This window comes from Sminthopsis crassicaudata, chromosome 4, assembly GCF_048593235.1.
Source record: "Sminthopsis crassicaudata isolate SCR6 chromosome 4, ASM4859323v1, whole genome shotgun sequence".
Classification (NCBI taxonomy): domain Eukaryota; kingdom Metazoa; phylum Chordata; class Mammalia; order Dasyuromorphia; family Dasyuridae; genus Sminthopsis; species Sminthopsis crassicaudata.
Window position 1 is genome coordinate 32,790,623 of NC_133620.1, and position 21,876 is coordinate 32,812,498.

The window sequence follows — 21,876 nt, forward strand, 5'->3', positions numbered from 1 at the left end:
GTGGTTGTGACCAGTTTTCCTTTGGAGAAACTTAGTAGCACAATGGGAAGAGTGCTGGACTTGATGTCAGAAACAACCACAATTCCCTTTTTGTCTCTGACACTGAGGGTCATTGCATAAATTTGGAGCTGGAAGAAACTTCGAAGGTCATCTCTTTCCCCATATCCTTTCCCTTACAAAATGTACCCATACTCATACCCTTACAAATTTTAGGAGATGAAGAAATACAAAGTGATAGGTAGGAAGACTATTAGCATCTCAGGAAATCTGCTTAGGTCACATATAGAAAGCAAGTGGTATTTAAGCTGAGTTAGGAATTCCCTTTGAGGTGCAAGTTAAGAGAGCACACATTTTAGGAATGAGAGACAAGCAGTTTATATAGTAGTGTGAAAAATAGAGGTGGGATGTGACAAATGCAAGAAAGCTACATGTAGAGTTTGAAGGAGAGCAATATGGGTAAAGGTACTATCAAATTTTGAAAGGTCTTACAGAGGAGTTTGTTTTTTCCCTCTGTTATTTTCTTAACAGAATAATGTGTTTAAATCTGTGATTTCAGAAAAAGGTGATGGCTATAGGAGTAAAAGAAAGGGGGATAAATGTGAGAAAGACTGAAGGTAAAATCAAAAACTTGGTAATTGATTTCTGTGAGGCAAAAGAGAGGACTCTGAGGTTGAAAACTTAGGTGACTGCTGAGATTGGTGTCCTCAACAGAAATGTGGAAGTTCACATTTGTTGGAAAAATGGAATTCTTTTGTCCCCATTCTTCCCCCACCATTTTTTTTTGCTTTGTTTTTGCTTCCTCCTTTTTCCCCTTCCCCTTTTCCCCCCAAACTTCTAGCACCTGGTGTCATTCACAGACTATGGACTATAGTATGTAACATTGTTTGGTGGGTTTTTTGTTTCTTCTCTTCCATGGTTGTATTGTTTCTGTAATACTGGTTTCCTATACTTTTTTAAATATCTGAGTTCCTTGGAAAGAATGGTGAATGATGCTCTACTGAAGTACCTAAAATTACCTAAAAAAACCTAAAGTTACTGAGGTTATTTCATTATTTTTTATAAAATATTCTGTTGAAAAGTTTTAAGAAAAGATTGTCATTAATAAAAGAAGTTCCGTTTTGATAAAATAAGTTATTTTTGATAAAATGAAAGTGAGTAGTGAATTTTTAATGTTAAAATGAGCAACATTTTGGAAATAATGTCATAAAAGACAACTATAAACAAATCTAGGACATGACATGTTTGCCTTCGGCAGGGTTTGAAAGTGTTTTTTTTTAATATGTTAATATACTTTTGTAGCTTCACTATAATATTTGGAAGTTATCATAAAACATATTTAGACCAAAGAAGTTAAGTATTTTTGTCCTTTTAACCATGTGTATTTATTTAAGGGGAATATTTTTAAAAGCATCTTTATAATCATCTGCCCCTAACATATTGCACCCTTGCCCCAAAATACCCACCTTATTGTTTAACGTATCATTGTGATTTTCAGTAGTTTTGAGAAAAATTGACTTTTTCAGCATTGATTACAAAAAGAAAAACTCCCAAAACATGTCTTATGTCAAATAGTGAATTTACCTTTTTTGATATTGCATTAGAATTAAACTTCTGCTCCAAGAAATCTCCCTCCCCTCTTCTCTCTCCCCTCCCCTCCACCTTCCTTCTTTCCTTCCTTCTCTCTCTCTCTCTCTCTCTCTCTCTCTCTCTCTCTCTCTCTCTCTCTCTCTCTCTCTCTCTCTCACACACACACACACACACACACACACACACACACACACACACACACACACACACTTCCCTTTCTTTTACTCTTATGGCTATCATCTTATTTCAGGCTCATCTCTTGCCTGACTGGTTGCAAACTTATCTTGTTGCTTCAAATCGCTGCCTTTGTCATCCGTACTCTACCCACTTTCCAAATGGAAATTTTGAAATCACAGATTTTTACTATATTAGTCTCCTAGGGAAAAAAGCAAAATAAAACATCATACTTGTGCTTTTTCATTTATGAAAGTTGAACAATATTATTTATCATTTCTTAAGCTATTTAAGTGGATAAGTTATTCTGAACTGAATATTTGTTATTATTTTCACATTCTTAACCATTGTCAGATCCCTTCATTTGTTGTTCCCTATTCTTTAATTTTTCCATTTATGTATGCCCTTTTATTTGTTTTGGGGAACAGCTTGGGCCTTATTTTCTTTCTCTTGTTAAATTTTGGGGCCACTTCACTGTCCATCTGCCTTTTCTATCAAGATGTTTGTTCTGTTGGACATTGCATCCATCTACGTATCAGAGATTGCACAAGGGATATTTGTCATTTACTTTTTTATAACTCCTTAGGTTGTTAGGTCAAACATTTTATTTAGTTTAGCATTTTATTTGGTCTATAGCACATTAATATCCATCCCCAAAATACTACAGTGTAATAAAATAGAACATTACTAATTGTGTATAATGTCAGTTTTCACTAAAAGGTAGAAAAATATTTGGCTTTTTGGCAGTGTTGGGGCATGAAAGGAATAAGGGAAGAAAAGTGATTGATCATAGCAATTAGTATGCTTTCTTCTTATTTTCTTCTGGCAACACACTTCTTAAATATATTGGGTACAGTGTGCCATTTTGAATAGAGTGCTAGAAACTGAGAGTCAAAAACTGGATCCCAATCCTCATCCTGATAACTAGCTGATTTGATTATGGACAAGTAATTTAGCTTCTTTTAAATGCTCTTGGGTGAGTCTTTCAGACCATGATTTATATATCTCACCAGTTTGCTGGAAGGGGCCCAGATACTAGTAAGATCCTTCATGTTTATAAGTCTATATAACTTTAGTCACATACAACTTTTTAGTTAATCTAATTCTATTGCCAACTGGTTTAATACTTTTAGCACCTTAAGGGAATGGTGTAACAAGAGTAGAAAATTGGGAAGATGGTTCTGTTCCCTCATTACTAATTATATATCACCCATTTATGGGAGGACTGCTAAATATATGGAAGCTGTACAACTTGGTAAGAGAATTTGTTGTTAAATGGATTGTTGCTCTCTTTTTCTTCTTTTGGAGGATAATTAATAAATCCTTAAAATTTGTACTTATATACAAATAAGGCTTCCATCTTTTGAAAATGAGATGAAAACAACTTCTGAATACTGAGTTTCTTGTAAAATAAGCTGCATGTCAGTCTGCAATTGTTTTTGGATAGTTTTGTAAGTCAATTTGTTTGTTTATATTGTACATTAATCAAAAGATGGCAAAACTTATGTGATTTCTTATCTTAAGTACTTGACATATAATCCATGAAAAGTGAAATTCTTTAATTCATGTTCCATTAAGAAATGGAGTTGGAACATGAGTCCTTAGAGGTGAAAAAAATATTATACCTGATTATGTTTTGTATACTTAAAACTTTTGTCATTCTGTAGAACTTTTAATTTCATTGAGAAATCTGTAGACACTGATCTAGCATGATGAAAGCATCAGTTATTCCTGCTAATTTCCCACCCAGAACTTAAATACAGATGAGGCCTTCAATTTCTTCAATCTTTTCATTAGGGGGCCTCATGTTTCTCATGTACCTTTAAGGATCCCCCTTTTCTCTATTAGACATCTGCTACTGTCATATTTTCTCCTCGTGAGACAGCAGGCAAATGGCCTTCTCCTAGACCAAAGCCAATGTTGCTCTTTGAATGAGCCATCAGGGGACACAGACAACCTGCCATGGGGTTGAACACTTAAACGCTTCCACAAGAAGAGACTTCCTCCTAAACCTGAGAATTCCATATGGCAACAAGAGCCGAATGCCACCCCTACTCCTGATATTTTTCTGGCACTTTGCTCTAAAGCATTTATTCCTCGTTATGAATCTAGAAGGACAGTATGATATCTTTGTCTAACCTCTAACTCAGTGCATAGCCTGTACATAGTAGGTGCTGAATAAATGCTTGTTGAGTTGTCATTGGAAAAAGGTTCATGCAATACTTGGCTGGTGTGTTTTGTTGATGATCTCTTAAATTTAAAAAAGTGTTACTCTGAGACAACAATTTTTTGAGTTTACTTAGAACTTCTCTGAAATATATTTCTTGCTGTCTCCTTTGATCAGATGGGGGCAGTTGAGTGAGTAAATGCCACAGAGTTCATGGGCTTATAGAGCTGTATGGTGCTGCTTTTTATCTTAGGTAACTGTGCAGTATTGATTTAATGGACTGGTAAAAGTAGTTTAGTGATAATCCTGCCATTCTGTTTTCAGGTTTTTTTCTGTTATTGAAGAATCAAAGAGAATAATGAAATGGTTCATTTTAGGAGACGGGATTAGAAAAGGTGAAAGATGGGGAAGGGGAATGGTAAGGATTTTCCTAAATGAGTGTTCATTCCTAAAACCAAAAGGAGACCTGACAATCTATTTTAAGTCATTTTCACTTTTAACTGTTCATATGGGAGGAGAGGGATTCAGACTTTAGAGAAGTAAAAGGCTTCAACAAGGTCATTATCATGAGTATCAGGTCTCCTTATACCATCCTAAAAGCATAGAAATCAGAAAACATTAAAAGATATGTGAACTAAGCCTATTAAAATACCCTTAAAATAAATTTTGTTAATAAACATAATTACTAACATAAATGTATTTATCTATCACTTGAGACAGCTAAGGGAGAATTTAAGTGATTTGCTCATTTTCATAAACTGGAGGCAGGATTTAAACTCCAGGTCCAGAGCTCTAACCCACTGTCCTCCCTTAACTGTCTCAAGTGATAGATAAATACATTTATGTTAGTAATTATGTTTGGGGGTCTATATGTCATCAAATTTAATGAGAGATGGTCAATATTTGTTTCTGCTAATTCCATTAGCATTTTAATAACTTACTCCAACATAAGCTTTATGTAACAGTTATGTAGAACTTTGCCCTTAAGATTTTTAAACTATATATTTTAATGTTTTAAACAATATTGTTTTCTCCTAATAATGATAATAATATTTATGTAGTATTTGTGTAACACTCGAAGCAACTTCTTCAAAACATTAGAAATGTTCCCATTCAGTAGATTTTAAGTAAATTAGTTTCCAATGATGCAATGTACAATATTCCATTATTTCTGTTTTTAAGTGTTTCACTTCCATTAAACACTTACTTTTGGTATTCTGTCAACACACTCATAAATAATATTCTTCCTCTCAGCTAGCTTTCCTTTTTGAAGAATAGAATTTCATTACTTTGTCCTTCCTTTTCTTTCCCATTTTTTGAGTGAGGGAAGAGCCAGATAGTGAACCATTCATTATTATTTAAGTAGCTAGTAAAATATAGTAAAAAATCTAGAATGGAATTTTAAAACTAGCTTAATAGAAATTAAACATTTGATCAATGAAATTTCTGAAGTCTTGAATAGTTCATGGCTGATTAATAAATGCATTTGGTCAGTAACATCTCCATGTGAAATTAAAGTATTATTATTATTCGGGTTGTTTTTTTTTTTTTTTTTTTTTTTTTTTTTTTTTTTTTTTGGAAAGGTGCCAAATTACCTATGCATGCACCACAAATAATAAGAAATACAATCCACAGTCTTATTGGTAGCATGATAGTATATGCTTAACACCTGGTACATTATTTTAAAGATTTATAATAGAAAGTGGTTTTTCCTCATATGAGTGTTTCATTTCATTATGTTATTGGTAAACTATTGATTTGGTGGAATGTTAGCTTTTAAGATTTATCATTGTAATAGTAAAGGTGGTAACTATGTTGGAAATAGTGTCCATATGTAGCACATTTAAGAGGATTTCATAAAAACATGAATTATTCTTTTCCTCTTAGACTTCAGAACATGTTAAGCTGCTATGCTTGGAAAGGAATTGTCCAAATTTTAGTGAAATTTATCAGGTTTGTTTTTTGTTTTCTTTTTTTCTTAACACTTTTACTTAGGCTGAATAAGCTTATATGAAGGCAAAGAGTTGTCCCAGTTCTTATTTTGAGGGAACATTTCGAGGATATCCTTCATCCATTGAGGGAGAAGTTTTCTTTCTGGGAATTAATTTTGACTACTTTTCAATAGTTTTTCTTCAAAATTCTTTGTTTCCTATCCATTATAGGTAGAAAGCCATCAACTAAAAATGGAATCATACTACTATTAAAGTAAAAAAATGTTTCCCTATCAGTGAGGAGAAACATATAACTATCAAATGTTTCAAGTCGTTTAGAAGATGACACTCCATTCTATGTAAGCAATTTTATAATATCAAAGATGACTACTGTGGAAGGGCAATTATTCAGTGAAAAGTAGTAGAAATTCATCTCAGATAAAGAATTTAGCCCCACTACTAACCAAGTTAATAAATATACTGAATGAGGAATTCAGAATTACACATCCATTGGAAAATAGAAAAGAAAGAAATCTGGTGCCCATGTAATTTATCTTAATAAATTGCATTTTCCCCACATAACTATTTATACCTAAAACGGTTGGGCTATAGTTTGGCAAGGATAAAAGGCATAGCTAGTGGCATATCATATCACTGCATGGAGGCTAGCAATTAGAATGTAGCCAGACAAAATCACAAGGGGGTCTATAAATAAATAAAAGAAAGCCTTAATGTGATTTAAATACCGTGACTGAGTTGTATTCAGTGACAGCCTGGTCACCAAGTACAGTGCGACATCATGCTCTATAGAGATGGATTCCAGCAAAAGACTTCTCCATCAGCCATCTGGCCCCTGACTCTCTTAAGTCCAGCTCACTGAATGACACATAACCCAGTGGGATACACCAAATTTGCTTAAGCATAAGCACATCATCTTCCCATAACAAAAGCTTGAATATGACCCTAATTTTAGCTACATGAAATATCTTGAGGATATTAATAAAAACAAGGTAATATCAAGGTACTACACATATACCCATAAGGCTCCTTGTTACTGTTTTTTAAGAAATCCAATCAGACAGTTTGATTTAAATATCAATTTTAGCTTAAATTTGAGAGGGCAGAAAGTTAAACCTTAAAGTTTTACTTTTAAAGGAAAAGGGGGAAAGAACTTAGCCTTCTGTTTCTCTCTGGGTATCATTAAGAACTCCAGTCTTAAGTTTTTAATTGAATTCCTGAGCCTCAGAATTTGTCTGTTCACTACATCTTAGGAAATCTATGGGAACAATGTACCAAATGATCTCGTAGTTTGGAGTCATTTGTCATTCCTCTATCTTCTTTTGTTTTCTTTCATTAATTGTATTAATCTCTGCCAGTCTTCCTAAAGCTCTTTAAGAGCTGCTATTTCTGGTTTTTTTCTTTTTGTTATTTATTGATTCTTTTTCTGTTTCCACAAAGGCATACATTGCTAGATGTGAGTTTAGTAATTAAAAGAAAAGCATGGCAGAATATCTTCTCTTTAGTTGACCTTTGACATTATATAGTTTCTTAGTTTATGTTAAGCAACTCAAGTTTAATTACATTTTATGTGATTACACCCAGGAGTGTAGTAGAGATAGCTTTTACTGACTTAGGAGAGCCGCTTGTTAAAATTTTAGTGTGACTTGAAAATCCACAGACTTGTTTATTCCCAAGGAGTGTAGTAGAAGCTCTACTTAACTCGGAAAAGCAGATTGTTAAAATTTCCATTTACCATTTACACGTTGGAAGTTGACAAACTTAAAAATCAGGGTTTGATATGTCTATTTATTTTGGTTGTCTTAAGAAAATAACAGAGAAAGTGTTAATAATAGAGGTGAAGCTTAAAAATGTCTCCTCTGTATATGTGTGTTTATGTTTTATTTTTGCCAGCATACCCCTGATTATAACAAGTTTCCTAAAAGGTAGTTAGTTTCTCAGCAGATTTCTAGGAACTCTTAATCATAATGATGCTATTTCTGACATAGATGGTAGAAGAGTAGTACTTAAAATTTGGTTTGGAAAGCAAAGCTTAAAAAAAAAATTGTTCACTATCTGAACATAAAGAAGCATTAAGTAACTCTAGAGGTAAAAATCAGAAAGGATCCTCACAGGAGGATATCTGAAAGATATGAGAAAACTGAAAAGCATGCTCTAGACAAAGGCTCAGAAAAAAGGACAAAAGAAAGACATATATTTACCTTTGAAAAAATAGTAATGAAGTTTGAAGATGTTGTGAAATAAGCATTTCACATAGCTTTTTCTTTAGCCTCACTTTTAGGGTGAATTAGTACATCGAGTTAGGATGATATCATGGATGATAAATAAATAGCTGGTGAAGAGTATACTTGTTCCAGATTTGTGAAAGTAGAGCTGTGGCCTACTTCATTCAAGCTGGTTTTTTTCAAGACTGAATTTTGATGACTTGTCTCATATTTTGTTCAAGGAATTAACCCAAATTGTTACACAGTTGTACAACAATCACCTGTCAGTTGAGAGTTAATGAAATGATTTAAAGACTAACAATAAATTAACTGTTTGCATGTTTTAGAAGGCTGGAGGTCACAGACCTAAAGCTAGGAAAATCATAGACTAAAAAATCATTTGTAAACATCTAGAAGAAAGGATAATATAGGGGCAGGTGAATGGTGCAATGGACAGAGCATCAGCCCTGAAGTCAGGAGGACCTAAGTTCAAATTCAGCCTCAGACACTTAATACTTCCTGTCTGTGCGACCCTGGGCAAGTTACTTAGTCCCAATTGTCTCAGCAAAAAAAAAAAAAAAAAAGAAAAAGAAAAAAGAAAAGATATATAGTAATACTTATGTTACTTTGTAAAGGTTTGGCCTATTGTCAGTTTAATATTAGGCTATATGATACTACCCAGAATATATCACCCACGAATATATGAATGAGTCATTATACAGAGGATGGTGATCAGCTGTTGTCCCTTTTCCCTGGAGAGCCAAACAGTGGGACATGGACATTAATTGTAGCATGAGGGATTTGGGCCAAGTATGAGAAATAATACCGTTAATTGAAAATGGTTTACGATGAGTATCTTATTCTATGATGTAAGTGTGAAACATACATATCAAATTAAATGACAGATGAAAAATGCCACAAATAACAAATTTTAACTGATAAGACCCAGGAAATCATTCCATCATGCTGATAGCTTTTAGACTATGGGGATGTTCTTGCCAGTTCACACAAGTTCCAAATCTGATTCCCTTTAACATCTTGCTAGATTATCCTTGTCCTGAGAGTTCTCAAACATTTGGCATCTGTGCTGGGGTATTTTTTTTTTTTTTTTTTTTTTTTTTTTTTTTTTGATCAATGTGTCTGTCTATCTTAGCACACAGCCTTCCACTTCCTGATGATGAGATAGGATTTGGAATCTCTCTGAAAACCCTGAGGCATCAGAGAAATGCCAGTGAGATCTCTATGCTTAGGAACTAATGACCTTCCCTGGCAAAGCTCAAACCCTTGATTCTGATTGATTTAATAGAAGGATAGTTAGATTATGTACTAAGTCAATGGAATAGTTCTCAAATTTCATTCAGATGACCTGAAAAGATCCATCCCTTCTTATGTCTTTAGTAACGGAAAAATCTAAAAGACTAGTGCAGTAAGAGAGAAGCATGGTTACATACTAGGTTTCTTCACTATATGGCAATTAAAGGACCATTGCACTGCTCATTGTCATCGCTTTCAGAAATTGGAGTATGTAACCATTGACTTCAACCCTGCTATTGTGGAGGATTAGGCTTGTTCTGCTTAGCTTTAGGGGGCAGAACTTAGAGGATCAATAGAGAAAAGTTAAAAGAAGGCAGAATTTTTTGGTACCATGTAACAAAGAATGCCTAACGATTAGAGCCGTTCAAAATGGAAATGGCTGCCCTTGAGTGGTAGTGCATTCCCAGGGATTGTATTGTTTAAATAGGGCCTAGAAACCTCCTTTCAGGGTTGTTGTTGAGGTAGATATGTTTCATAAACTAGTTGAACTAGTTTATCTCCCATTTTTTAATTATAATTATTTTTAATTATAATTCTCATTACCAAATGGTTATATTCTCCCATCCGCATTCATTCATTCTAAGTGTTGCATATACACATGTCAACTTTTTGTCCAGAGTGAGACGGGGAGAGGGAAGGAAGAATTTCTGATTCTGAATACTTTATATCAGTGTCTTAAGTTCTTGGCCTTTTGCATTAATTTCTATCAGAATCTTCCTGTATGGAGAATTAAACGAAAGGTCAATTAAGTCTCAAAGAGGAACACTAAGTAATGAGAAAGCTGTTTTTTCTAAGGAAGCAGACACACACTTTTAGTTATTAGAAGGTAGAAGATATGGGCTATGAATTTATTATAGTATTTAAATAGTTTACAATATCCAGAGGAACATTTTCTATGAGTTAAAATTAGGCCATAAGGGTTAACTAGGATGAAATACGGAATTCAAAGAAATAAGGGAAGATTTTTATAAACTGACATAGAATGCAATAAGCCAAAGCAGAAAATAGATATTACTGAAAGAAAATCCATAATATTTCAGTCAGAATTGAATATACACCTTTCTTTTGACAGGTAATGTAATAATACTAAGATAAAATGTTGTATACACTATCCAGTGAGATCATGATATTGGTTCTGTTACAAAGGGGTATTCAATTCTGGAGGTACAGAAATAGAAGAGGGAAGAATGTAGGTTATCTCCAGAAAGGCCTGTGATGTAAAAATAAAAAAAATAATAATTTCAGTTGTCAGTTTTTGGAGAAACACGTTTCCAGAATTATGCATTGGGAATGCTTAACATCATTACTGACTTGAGTGAGCTTCTGTTCACCATATTCATTTTGTTCCTGTATTTTGTGAGTTGCCTGTTCCCTCTTTCTCCCCTCTTGAAAATTATTCCAATGAATGTTGTGACATAAGCAACACCACAGAGTGCAAAGGCTTCTCCATTTAGTCTTTCCTCCTATATTTACTATTTTTTGTGGCTGAGGACAAGTCACTTAACAATCTTTCTGCCTCTGGTGTTTCCTTATTTGTAAAGTAAGGATTGATTATAGAACTTGACTCACAATGATTCTGCCATTGGCATGAGTTGATCTTTTTAAAAGGTTATACATATGAAGACCCTGATCTTCAGTCCCAAGAAATTGATGTTCTGTAATGAGGACAAAGTAGTATAGACTTCACCATTGACAGAACTTTTAAGCCTGTTGAAACTTAGAGCACAGTAATAGATTGAATACCCCACCAAAAGATGCTGCTTCCCAGTTTCAAAGCATGGAGGAATCTTTATTTGCTGATTATTCAAAACACTGATAAATGCCTATTTTTAGGTCATTTCTATGAGGATTTACAGGAGCAATTCCTTCCATCAAGGAACTTAAAAATCGAGAGAGAAACTTCCCACTTAATCACACGGTTGGTACCAGAAATTGCTTTTGAAAGCACTGATAAAGTGGTGAGGAACTCTAATGTTGTATGGCACTTGGTAGAAGAAGCTGCCTTTTAAAATGAGGTTTTAGGCCATTTCCTTGTTTTTCTTGTCTTTCCACAGATGGTATTTGAAAACCCGAGGAACATCAGGGTCAGCTGTCCAGTTCTCAGAAATTATGTGTGTGGGAAATCCAAAGGGGTAAGTGAATACACGAGTGTATATGTGCCATGAGACTCTGGGATTCATCAAGGGAACCCTAGTCATCCTTTCGTGACCTGATATGTAGTTTGTTTTCATTGTCAGCAAAGTAAGTTTATTTCCTTGAATAGTTCACCTGCTTACCATACATTCTCTTGAGTGTAGAATAGTAGTAGAATTTTTATTGACAGCATTAGTGCAGAAAAAGTAAAATACAGGAACCACACACTGCGTGACTACTATTGAGAGAAATAGCAGTGAACCAATGGGCCTTGCCAACCACAATAGCTTCCTAATTTTCTGGCTGGTAATACTTGGTAAGTGGTAGGCTTTCAGTCATAAATGATTTTAACTAAAGTGTTCTTGGTAAGATGATCATTAGACCTTCTGTTAGATTCTCTTCATCCTTATTCCAAACTATGCTGCTGCACAAGAAATATTTAGGTTTTCTGAACTAATGGGTAATAAGAAATTTTCCCATTCATCTAATGATTTTGTTAAAAAAAACCTAATGTGATTTAACATGTATGGGATTACCTGTCATCTAGGAGAGGGGGGAGAGGGAGGGAGAGGAAAATTCGGAAAAGACGTGATTACAAGGAATAATGTTGTAAAAAAAAAAATTGCCCATGCATATGTACTGTCAAAAAAGTTATAATTATAAAATTAATTAAAAAAAAAAAAAAAAAACCTAATGTGAGCTTCCCATCAATGAAACTGCTCAGGAAGTAGAACTTTAGGGCAAGGTGTCTGTTGAGTACTTGGTACGGTCCATGTTCTCTGCAGACTTAAATGTGTTATCAAATTTATTTCATACTTGGACTAGATAGTCAGCTACAGGTGAAAGGGCAAATTCAGTTTCTGGCAGCAGCACTTCTGGCTATCTCCTCCCTCTTATGTGTAGCTCCTGAAATGAATGTGTCTTATTATATAATTACATCCCCTTAATCCTAGATATGTTTAATATGGCCACTAGATGGCATTAAATAGAACATGAAAGCATTTTGATGCATTTAAGTCTTGTAGAAGCTTTCTATTTTTCATCTTGGTCCAGATATTTAATCATCTAAGATCAGTGCTAAGAATGTCACCAAAAAATGCCATTTACTTCTGGTGGTAGGTTTTTAGGTTATTAAATGTTCTGCAATTTAGGAGGGAACTATGGGCTACTGTTACAGCAAAAGGAAAGTGAATATAAAGTAGGGAAACTAAGCTGGGGGAAAAATGCCTCAATGCTGTGATTCCTAAAGGTTAGTGTCTGAAAGGAAAGAAATAAAGTCCAGGACAGATATAAATAGAAGCAAAGAGTATCTCAAAATATGAAATTACATAAGAGAGAACACTTGACCTCATACTCAGCATCATTTTCAATTCAAGCTGGATACAGTGTCAAGCTAGGAACAAAGATAAAGATTGTAGTCCGCTCTTAATTATCTACAGTGTACCCTTGGGCTTCGTAATCCAAATCATCTGATAATGTAAAAGTCCTTTATATTGTCAAGTCGGTTACAAGTGATTTATCTAGTAGTCTTTTTTTCAATTCTAGATAGAACCTTTTAAACCTAAACAATTACTGTAGCTTCTCAGAGAAGGTGAGAATCAGACTTCAAATTGTAGGGAGAGATCTACATCTACTACTTGTAAACTGATGTTTTACATCCATCTGAAGGCAAAGTTAACACTTTGTTCACACATTTTCAGGGATGTTTCTGATATTCAAAAACTATCATGAAGCTGATTGTGGTAGCTTTCTTGCTAACAAGACCCTTAGGCAAAATCTTCCTGAACTCTATGCTGAAAAACAACTCAATTGCAGTGTTGCTGTGAGCAAAAATGTGGTTCATAATTTATAATATGGAAAATAAATCTTTGACTAGTAGGCTTAGAGCTGGAAGGAGATTTCAGGGCTTTAGACCAAAAACAACACAAAGGTTAATCCCAAATACATCTCCAACATCAACAAGTTGTCATCAAGCATCTAGTTTAGTTGACAAACTCAACTTCCCCCTTCCTAATCGAACCCCCACTTAAAAATATCTCTGTTAACAAGGAAGGTTTTCTTCTAATTAATCTACATCATGTAATTTCTGTGACACAGAGCAAATCTGATTCATCATCTTCATAATAACCCTGCAGATATCTGAAGAAGACAAGTCCTCTCTAAATCTTCCTTTTTTTCCAGCCAGGTTATCATCCTCAATTCATTCAACTGGTTTTTAGCTAAATCACCCTGGTCATCCTGTTGTAGACATATTGGGCATTGTTGATTCTTAAACATGATGCCCAGAACTGGTTATGATTTCTAGGGTAGAGTATAGCAGAATTACTTTCATGATTCTGAATACATTTTCCATTAATGCAGCATAAGATAACATACTAATTTTGCTTTGTGTATGTATATATGTGTGTTTTAATATGAACTACTTTACTTTCTTCTTAACTTAAATGTAGGCTATTACATTCATTAATACTGGCTATGTTTTATTTTATTGTTTGTTTTTTGTTTGTTTATTTATTGTTAGCTTCAACCTAGTGTTCATCTCATCAAGATCTTTATGGACTCCAGTCCTGTCACCCATTTCCTCAGCTTCATGTCATTCTCAAATTTGATAAATATGACACTTGTGCCTTCTTCAAACTCATTGATGTATATGTCTGTCCAAAGTCAAGGGCAAAGCCCTATGCCATTCCACTAGACGTTTCTCCACATTGACAATGATCTAGTTGTCAGTCACGTTTTCAGTTCTGAAACCACTTACCTACTATCATCCAAACCAAATCTTCCTTTTGTCAGGGAATATAACTTAAGAGATAATAGCCTAAGAATGAACAAAGTACAATATAAACTGAAATTTTTATAGGAGCACTCTTGATGTTAACAAGTGAAAACAAAGTAATTATCCAGTGATTCAGGAATGACTGAAAAAAGATGAAACATTTTTGAGTTATCAATATAATTCAATATTGTACAGTATGAAATGATGAATAGGAAGAATTCAAAGAAATGAGAAGATTTATCTGAACTTGTGTGAAGTATGAATGAGAACCAAGAACAAATATAAACAGTGACGGCAAATATTTACATGAACAGATCTCTAAAAGGAAGTTGAGTTCTTGAACAATGGAAAAACCAGGGAAGATTCTGGACAAGAGATAATGAAATACACCTCTTTTATGGATCAAAACTGTGGAGGTCTGTCAGGATAGAATATGAAATGTATTTTCAGACACAATCTCTGTGTCAAATGTACTTTTAAAATTGTTTTTACTGGTCACAAAGCACGGTTCAATCTAGAGGGCTGTGTGGGAAACTGTGATATAAAGACAAAAAGCAACAATAAAATGTATTTTTACCAAAAAATAGCATGAGAGATTTTGTCATATGCATTAGTTTGTAGTCCTGTCTAGAAAGGAAATAAGGTTATTATGCCATAATTTGTTCTTGGTGAGGAATATAGTGAGGTTGTAATAATAATCTCTTCTAGTTTTTAAGATCTCACAGACCATCCCTTTAATAAACATTTCTAGAGTTTTACTACAAATAAATGGTAAGTTTGGTGACCTATAATTTGAACTATCCACATCCTTATTTTTGTATATAGGAATGTTTGCTTACCTGCAGTCTTCCAAGACTTCTCCATTTACCCTGATCTCTGAATAAACAAAAAGATAGTGGCTTGCATCCACTTTAGTAAGTGTTTTGGGTGTTTAGTTCATTCCGGCTAGCTATTTAGTAGATCTGCTTCTTATCATTTCACTCATTTTGATTTTTATAACTTTTCATCAGCATTTCAAAGGTTGTTTCTTTAACAAGTAAAATAAACTCTGAATTGAGTTCAATTTGTTTTCGGCCTTATCATCTGTCCATCTACCTCAAGCAGATCTGTTTTCATAGTTCCTACTCCTCCCCCCCAAAATATGTCTTTTAAAAGCTGATTTCTATCTTTTATAGTAATGACCTTCCTTGATTCATAAGGACTATTCTCAACAGACACTGCCAAAATTTATTATTCATTCTCAGACTTGCCTGTTTCAGGTCTCTAATCTCATTCCTTACTGATAAGAATGAGACCTATAATAACAGACCCTCATTTCTCTTCTACCTTTCTCACAAATTAAATTATCAGTAAGATAAGTCGAGACTTTTTGCTTTTAGCAATGACATTTTCTTCCCACTTGGCTTATTACCAGCTATTTTATGAGTCCTGCCATTCCACCAATTTGAAATTCATCTTAACACAGTATTCTCCAGTCCATTATCTCTTAATCTTTTCCTACTAACAAACAAAAAACAGATTGGGAGGCTTTTGTCAAATGCTTTACTGAAATATAGGCAATTTGTTTCTGTATTATCCACTAGACTTCTTCTGTTTAAAAAAAAAAAAAAAACTTACAAAAAATCAAAATTAATCAACTTGACTGGTTCTCAGTGAAGCCATTCATTAGCTCTGGTGATCACTACTTCCTTTTCTGCATGTTGGTTATATCTCTTTAATAATCTCTTCTAGAAGGCCAAACTCATCGGTTTCCATTTTGCAAACGATTTGCTTTGCTTTTCTGAAAATCAGGGTATTAGACTTATGAGAACCCTAGATCTCCTTAATTGTGCCTCAAACCCTTGGTAATATGAAGAAACATAGAAACATTTTCCCGTATGAAAGAATTCTTTTCCTAGGATCAAAAGCATCTGATCAATTTGAAATTTTTCTAAGAAAACATTCCAAATCTTGCAGTTACAAATAGGTCTTTGTGCAATGTAAACATACTTTTCTTTGTTAATATTTTAACTTTGTGCTTTCTGTTCCTAGACTATTACTGCTTCCTATTCATTTTTCAAGTCTGTGTCACACCTAATTTATTCTTTTGTCTTCACAAACCATTTATAAGACTAAGCCACACACTACTTTAGGAGAGAACATAACCCTGAAACTTGTTATGTACAAGTAATAATAATAATAAAGTCTTTTATAATCCAAAAAAGTGCAGAGCACTAAATTTGTGATCATTGATTTTTCTAGATATTCACTAACCAGCCCTTTAATAGCCTGTTGTAGAATCTTACCCAGTTCTAGTGACTGGCAGGAACTGGCAATTTGAGAGTGAACAAAGCCATTTGGCTCTTTACTATGCAACTGCTTCTAGATCCCCTAAATTAGTTGTGTTTTTTCTTTGTTTTAAGGAGAGAGGGACCGAGTGCCCAGGAAAAAGGACATTCCAGGGAACAGAAGAGCTGGATAGATTGAAAGACAATTATTTGAAACTGGTCAGAAAGATCACAGATAAGATTGTATGAGGAGAATAAATGACATGCTGCTTATTCCCTCAAATTTTGAAATGGAAAACAATGGAATGTAGGAACTGGTAAGGGTGATTGCAGCAGAATACTTTGGAATCAAAAAAGTTAAAACAAAGCTGGATAATAATAGGTTGACTTTAGCAGTTGTGCATTAGCACAAAGATTTCCTACCTCTACTTTCTAAATGTCTCCCCATCCAAATTTAAAAGTTATAGAATCTATGGTTTGCCATGATTTTTTAAAAATTAAAAAAAAATTAAAGCTGTAACTAATTGTTAAACTCTATATCCTTAAGGATACAGTAATTGGGAAAACTCAGAAGCCTCATTCAAAGAGAGAAAAATTGTTGAATACTTTGAACGCTTTCATAGAATAGAGGGAATATATCGACCAGAGGTTCCCCTAGTATGAAAATGAGTCACTAATCACTAGGTAGCTTGCTGTGTTAGTTTTTAGGTTGCCATCAACCTAAAGAGAAGAGATTTAGGCTCTAGAAGTGAGGAGGGAGTGGCTAGTGAGAAAGGCACACCCCAAGGAAAGAGTATGCCTACCCAAAGCTTTTGAATAATAGGCAAATTGAGATTAAAGTCATGACCTATGGTTAACAAGATTCCATTTTCTTCTCATTTTTGAAAGTTGGGACGTTTGCCTTCCATTTCTGAGATTCTCCTTTCATTTCCTATATCATTTAAATACCATTATTTTTTTTTTCCTTTTGAGTATTTAAAGACCTTAGCATTAAGGAAAGGGAGTTAGTAACTGAGAGGCCCTTTTAGTAAGTTCTATGTTGGTAGAGCCAAAGAGCAACACTTTGAAATTGCCTGAGCATTTATTTACATTACCATTTAGATAACTTTTATTCGGCTTTTTCTCATTGGAATTATTTCCCTGGGTGTTTTTATAATTTCATTTTTTAGAGATTCCCATCCCCTCTGATATTGCAGACTTTTAGTTAATGGATTCCTTAACCTACTTTTTCTGTTAACTTTTAACATTAGTTCTACCCAAATCTAAGTCACACTTTAGATTCTTGTTTCTATGCTTCATCTTTTTCATAAATTCCAAGATGGAAACCTTGGGGAGAAATAACTACTCCATTATTTTCACCCAAGCTGCCACTTTTTCCTAACTGATGAGAAGCAAATTCTTTTTAGGACCTTCTACTTTCTGAAGAATGAAATGACTATTGAGGCCAAATCAAGAAAAAATTTAGCTTTTCTGTCACTGATTTGAACAGAGAGAACAGTAGATGGAGCCTATAGACTATTCTCTGGTTCCAGTAGAATATAAGTTTCTTGAGAGCATTCTTTTCGGAGCTTGTGCAAGTCCTGCTCATGGTACTAAGATGCACACTTATGTTAAAAGAAAAAACTAGTTGTCCAGGGAAGATTTTTTTGTTAAGATGGTTCAAATTCTACACCTATAATTCTGTTTTAACTACCTCTTTGGTGGGCTTTAGGGACAGAATAATAAAAACTAGTGCCTTTACCCGCTTATATTTTACTGTGTCTTATATTTTATTGGAATGCATAATTGAGGAAACTGAGGGCAGGTCCTGAGAGGGGAAGTAATTTGTTCATCATCAAATAACAAGGCAATGGCAAATCTAGGCTAAGACCCAGAAAATTTGAATTTTAAGAATGGCTTCATAGGAAAAGAAAAATGCCTTTAATTATTGACTCAGGGGGGAAAGTTTGATACCTTTTGTTTGCTGTGAGAGCCCTTCCTAATATGTCTCACTGCTTATATAATATGCATATTTTTGAACTGATCCCACGGTGAAAAACAGTTGAAAAATGTCAACCATGGGAACTTATTTGATAACATATGCCATGTTCCACACCCATAGTTCCACACCTTTTCATCCATTGGAAAGAATTAATGATTTAAAAAGGAAGAATAGCAGTTAGGAATAAGAACCAGATTTTTTTGCTATCCTTGCACTATGGAAATACAAGTGAGAGGCTAGATTGTGATGCCCCACAAAATAGAAATAAGTGAGATTTTAACAATGAAAGTAAGGACTGAAAAATGGAATATTTTGGAACATTCTAAAAATCAACAATTCAAGTAGAATTATGTACCTGTGTTTTCTTGTGGTAGGGAATATTGCTAAGTAGGTAGGCTAGGTTATACTCAAATGATTTCAGACTTCATTCTCTCTTAAATGACTGTGACTCAAACCAAAAAAAAAAAAGTTAACTAAGGCCTTGAAATTCTCATCTTCCCTGCTTCCTAAGACTGGGGGTCATCCTAGAAGAGGAAAGCAAATTCAGAGAATTTTCATGTATACATTTTTCAGGTAACTGAAGTAGCAGAAAGGATTGTTTGAGCTGTGCTCTTTGGCCTCAGAGCAGAGTCAGTAGCAGTCCAGATGGAATTAAGTAAGGTGTTTGTTGTCATTTGTGTCCAAAACCCAAATCAATCATTGTAGCTAAGAAAAGCTGATTTTGTTCATGGATCCTCCCTCCGTACTGAGGCAAAATGACTATAGTGTGTTGAATCGGATGGCTTTGATATCAATGGATGGAAGTTGCTGAAAGCTAGATTAGGTTTACTATTTGGCGGTGGGAGGGGGAAAGTCTGTCTAATGATTACAAGCAACCCAGAGTAGAGTGGATTGCATTTAGTAATTGCTGTGTTCCCCCTAAGTGTAAGTCTTTAGACAAAGGCTTGTTGGAGACCCAGTTCAACTCAACAAACCTTTGTTAATAACTTACATCATCAAGCTGTGAGCTTGCATGGAGCAAGTCAAAGCTCTGAGGGCTCTGTATGGTCCTGCCTTTGTTAAATGTTTATTTGACTGTGAGAGATTTCATTTTTTCCTTCATTCAGTCCACATCATGGAATCATACATATAGCATGATCTCTGAACCATTTAAATATTTCCCAAAGTGCTAATGCCAGGTGGGTTTTGTTTTTAAACCCAGCATATGTGTATATTTATATTTTTAGATCCCAGACCTTGGGATCTTTGCTACTAAACAGCTAAACAGTGAAGTTAATTTCAGCAGTGCTAGAATATCAGAGAGGTGTGTAGTGGGGACGTTGCTAATCGAAGGTCATAAGAGGAAGATTATAGCAGAGTGTGAAGATTGCACACACCTGTGAACAGGAGCCCTGCCATAGCTCGGGCTCATTTTCAGTGCTTTAGTGTCATCAGGACTTCTTTCTAACTCATCTCTAAGACTAATGTCTTCAGACCTTTTTGACAGAATAAATCTAGAAGCCCCTCATATTATTTCTACTTTCTCTTGCTGCTATAGTCCATTTTGTCCAGAGGCCAGGCTTCACTGTAAGGCTTTTTGTACTGTAGCTTGGGGCAGCTATGAGCTAAATATATCAGGTCAGCAACCAAGACCATTAGGGAATAAATATCTCATGCCATCAGAAGCCCAAGGCTGACTCTAGAGGTACCTTTGCGCAACATTTCTGGTGTCCAAGCTGACTGAACCATTTTTAAGGTTTTGAAATAGTGAACTGAAATGAAAAAAACCAAAATTTGGAGAGGTTCCTTTTTCAACTATGCTTATGGTTATGAAAGATAACTATTACGGAATTCTTAAAACCCAAGTCATTTATCTTTGAATCAGGTCAACTCAGGTAAGCTGTCAGTTGACTCTTGTTTTTTTTATGTATCAGATTTCATTAGATTTAAAATGTTTTCTTTCTAAGTGTTTTTATTATAGACACTACTTTTAATATTATCCTCTCTAAAGCATGCTTTTGATTAGTTGCTTGTTCTTGAAGAACCTTTACAGGTTAGCAAATTCATTTCAGCTTCCACTCCCTTCTCCCTCCCTTTCCCTCTCTCCCCTTTACCTGGTAAACCCAGGTTCTTTGAACAATGAAGCCTTTAAGAAATAGTGGACTAGTTTTGTGGATTTAAGAAGAAAAGCTTACAAAGTGATTGTGTCTGTGATTTTTTTTTAAGGCTAACATTGTCAGGAAATGTAGAAGAAGAACTCTGAAACTTTTTTCCCCTGGGTTATCAGAGTCCAAGACAATTGATGACATTACATTGGTCCTTCGTTTCAGATTTGTCGAGCCCACAAAAATCAATAGTTTTCCATTATCAGGTCCAGCTGGGTCACTGGTCTGTCAATGAGCTGTTACAATTGCTGTACAGGGTGAGCCTGACCAGTCAATTGCTGCTGACAAGAGGAAAACATGCTGACAGCCTCTCGAACAAGTCAGAACACAGATTTGCACTTTGGTTTGCCATCCAAAGAGACTCAGAGCAAGGCCATTTTCAAGATGTAGGCACACACAGTGGGAGAGCAGAATGGGTGGACTTATCCTCCTCCGATCTATGCAACATAAATGCCTCAGGGCCTGTCCACACTCAAGCCAAACTGTGCTAGCATAGACCATCTGTAGTCACTGCCTTTGCTAGCAGGGGGGCTTGTGGCAGCTGGGATCAAGAGAGAGCTTTTTCACTGAGGACCAAATCATACTCTTTTATCTAAAGGGGGAAAAGGAGAGAGGACCTCTATTTTCATCATTATCACTGAATTAAGATAATATTTGTAGTGTTTTGGAGCATAGGAAAATGTAGACAATGAAGTGTCACCCAACACTTAATATGCACAATCAGGAATAAATATTTTTACTTCATCAGTGAGTCTAATTAGAATTTTGCAAGGCCATGGCTTACTTGAGGTGTGACACTGGGCAAGTCACCTAAACTTTTTGGTCTCTTATCTGTAAAAAGAGATTATAATCTTTGTAGCACCTACCTTGAAAGGCTGTGGGGAATCCTCAGGGAGATGACATATAAAGCAATTTACAAATAACTGTAAATATCAGTACTATTATTGTAGCTCTCAAATTTTGGTCTAGTTACTTCTTAGGGTTTACTAATGATAACAATAATGACTTTTATGTGTAGCATTCTGAAGTTCACAAAGTGATTGAAATGTTCTCTTGGTCCTCATAGTGGCCTCTAGAGGAAAACAAATGCAAATGGTCCTTTCACTGATCCATGGGGTTGGTCTCTTAATATGATTGCTTAGAGCAGTCTCTGGCATGAATTAATAATTTACATGTTATA

General features: G+C 34.8%; 1 protein-coding gene across 2 annotated transcripts in view; it reads left to right on the forward strand.

Annotated features, from left to right (window-relative positions):
- ZNF644 (zinc finger protein 644) overlaps nucleotides 1–21,876 on the forward strand; it is a 149,353-nt gene that overhangs the window by 89,419 nt on the left and 38,058 nt on the right. The window contains exons 6-7 of one of the 2 annotated variants that reach the window (XR_012481900.1): nucleotides 11,450–11,527; nucleotides 14,050–14,888. The gene's annotated coding sequence lies outside the window, so the exon portion shown is untranslated. Of the gene's footprint in view, nucleotides 1–11,449; nucleotides 11,528–14,049; nucleotides 14,889–21,876 lie in introns of those variants that run through there. The other variant, XR_012481901.1, reaches the window with a different exon arrangement.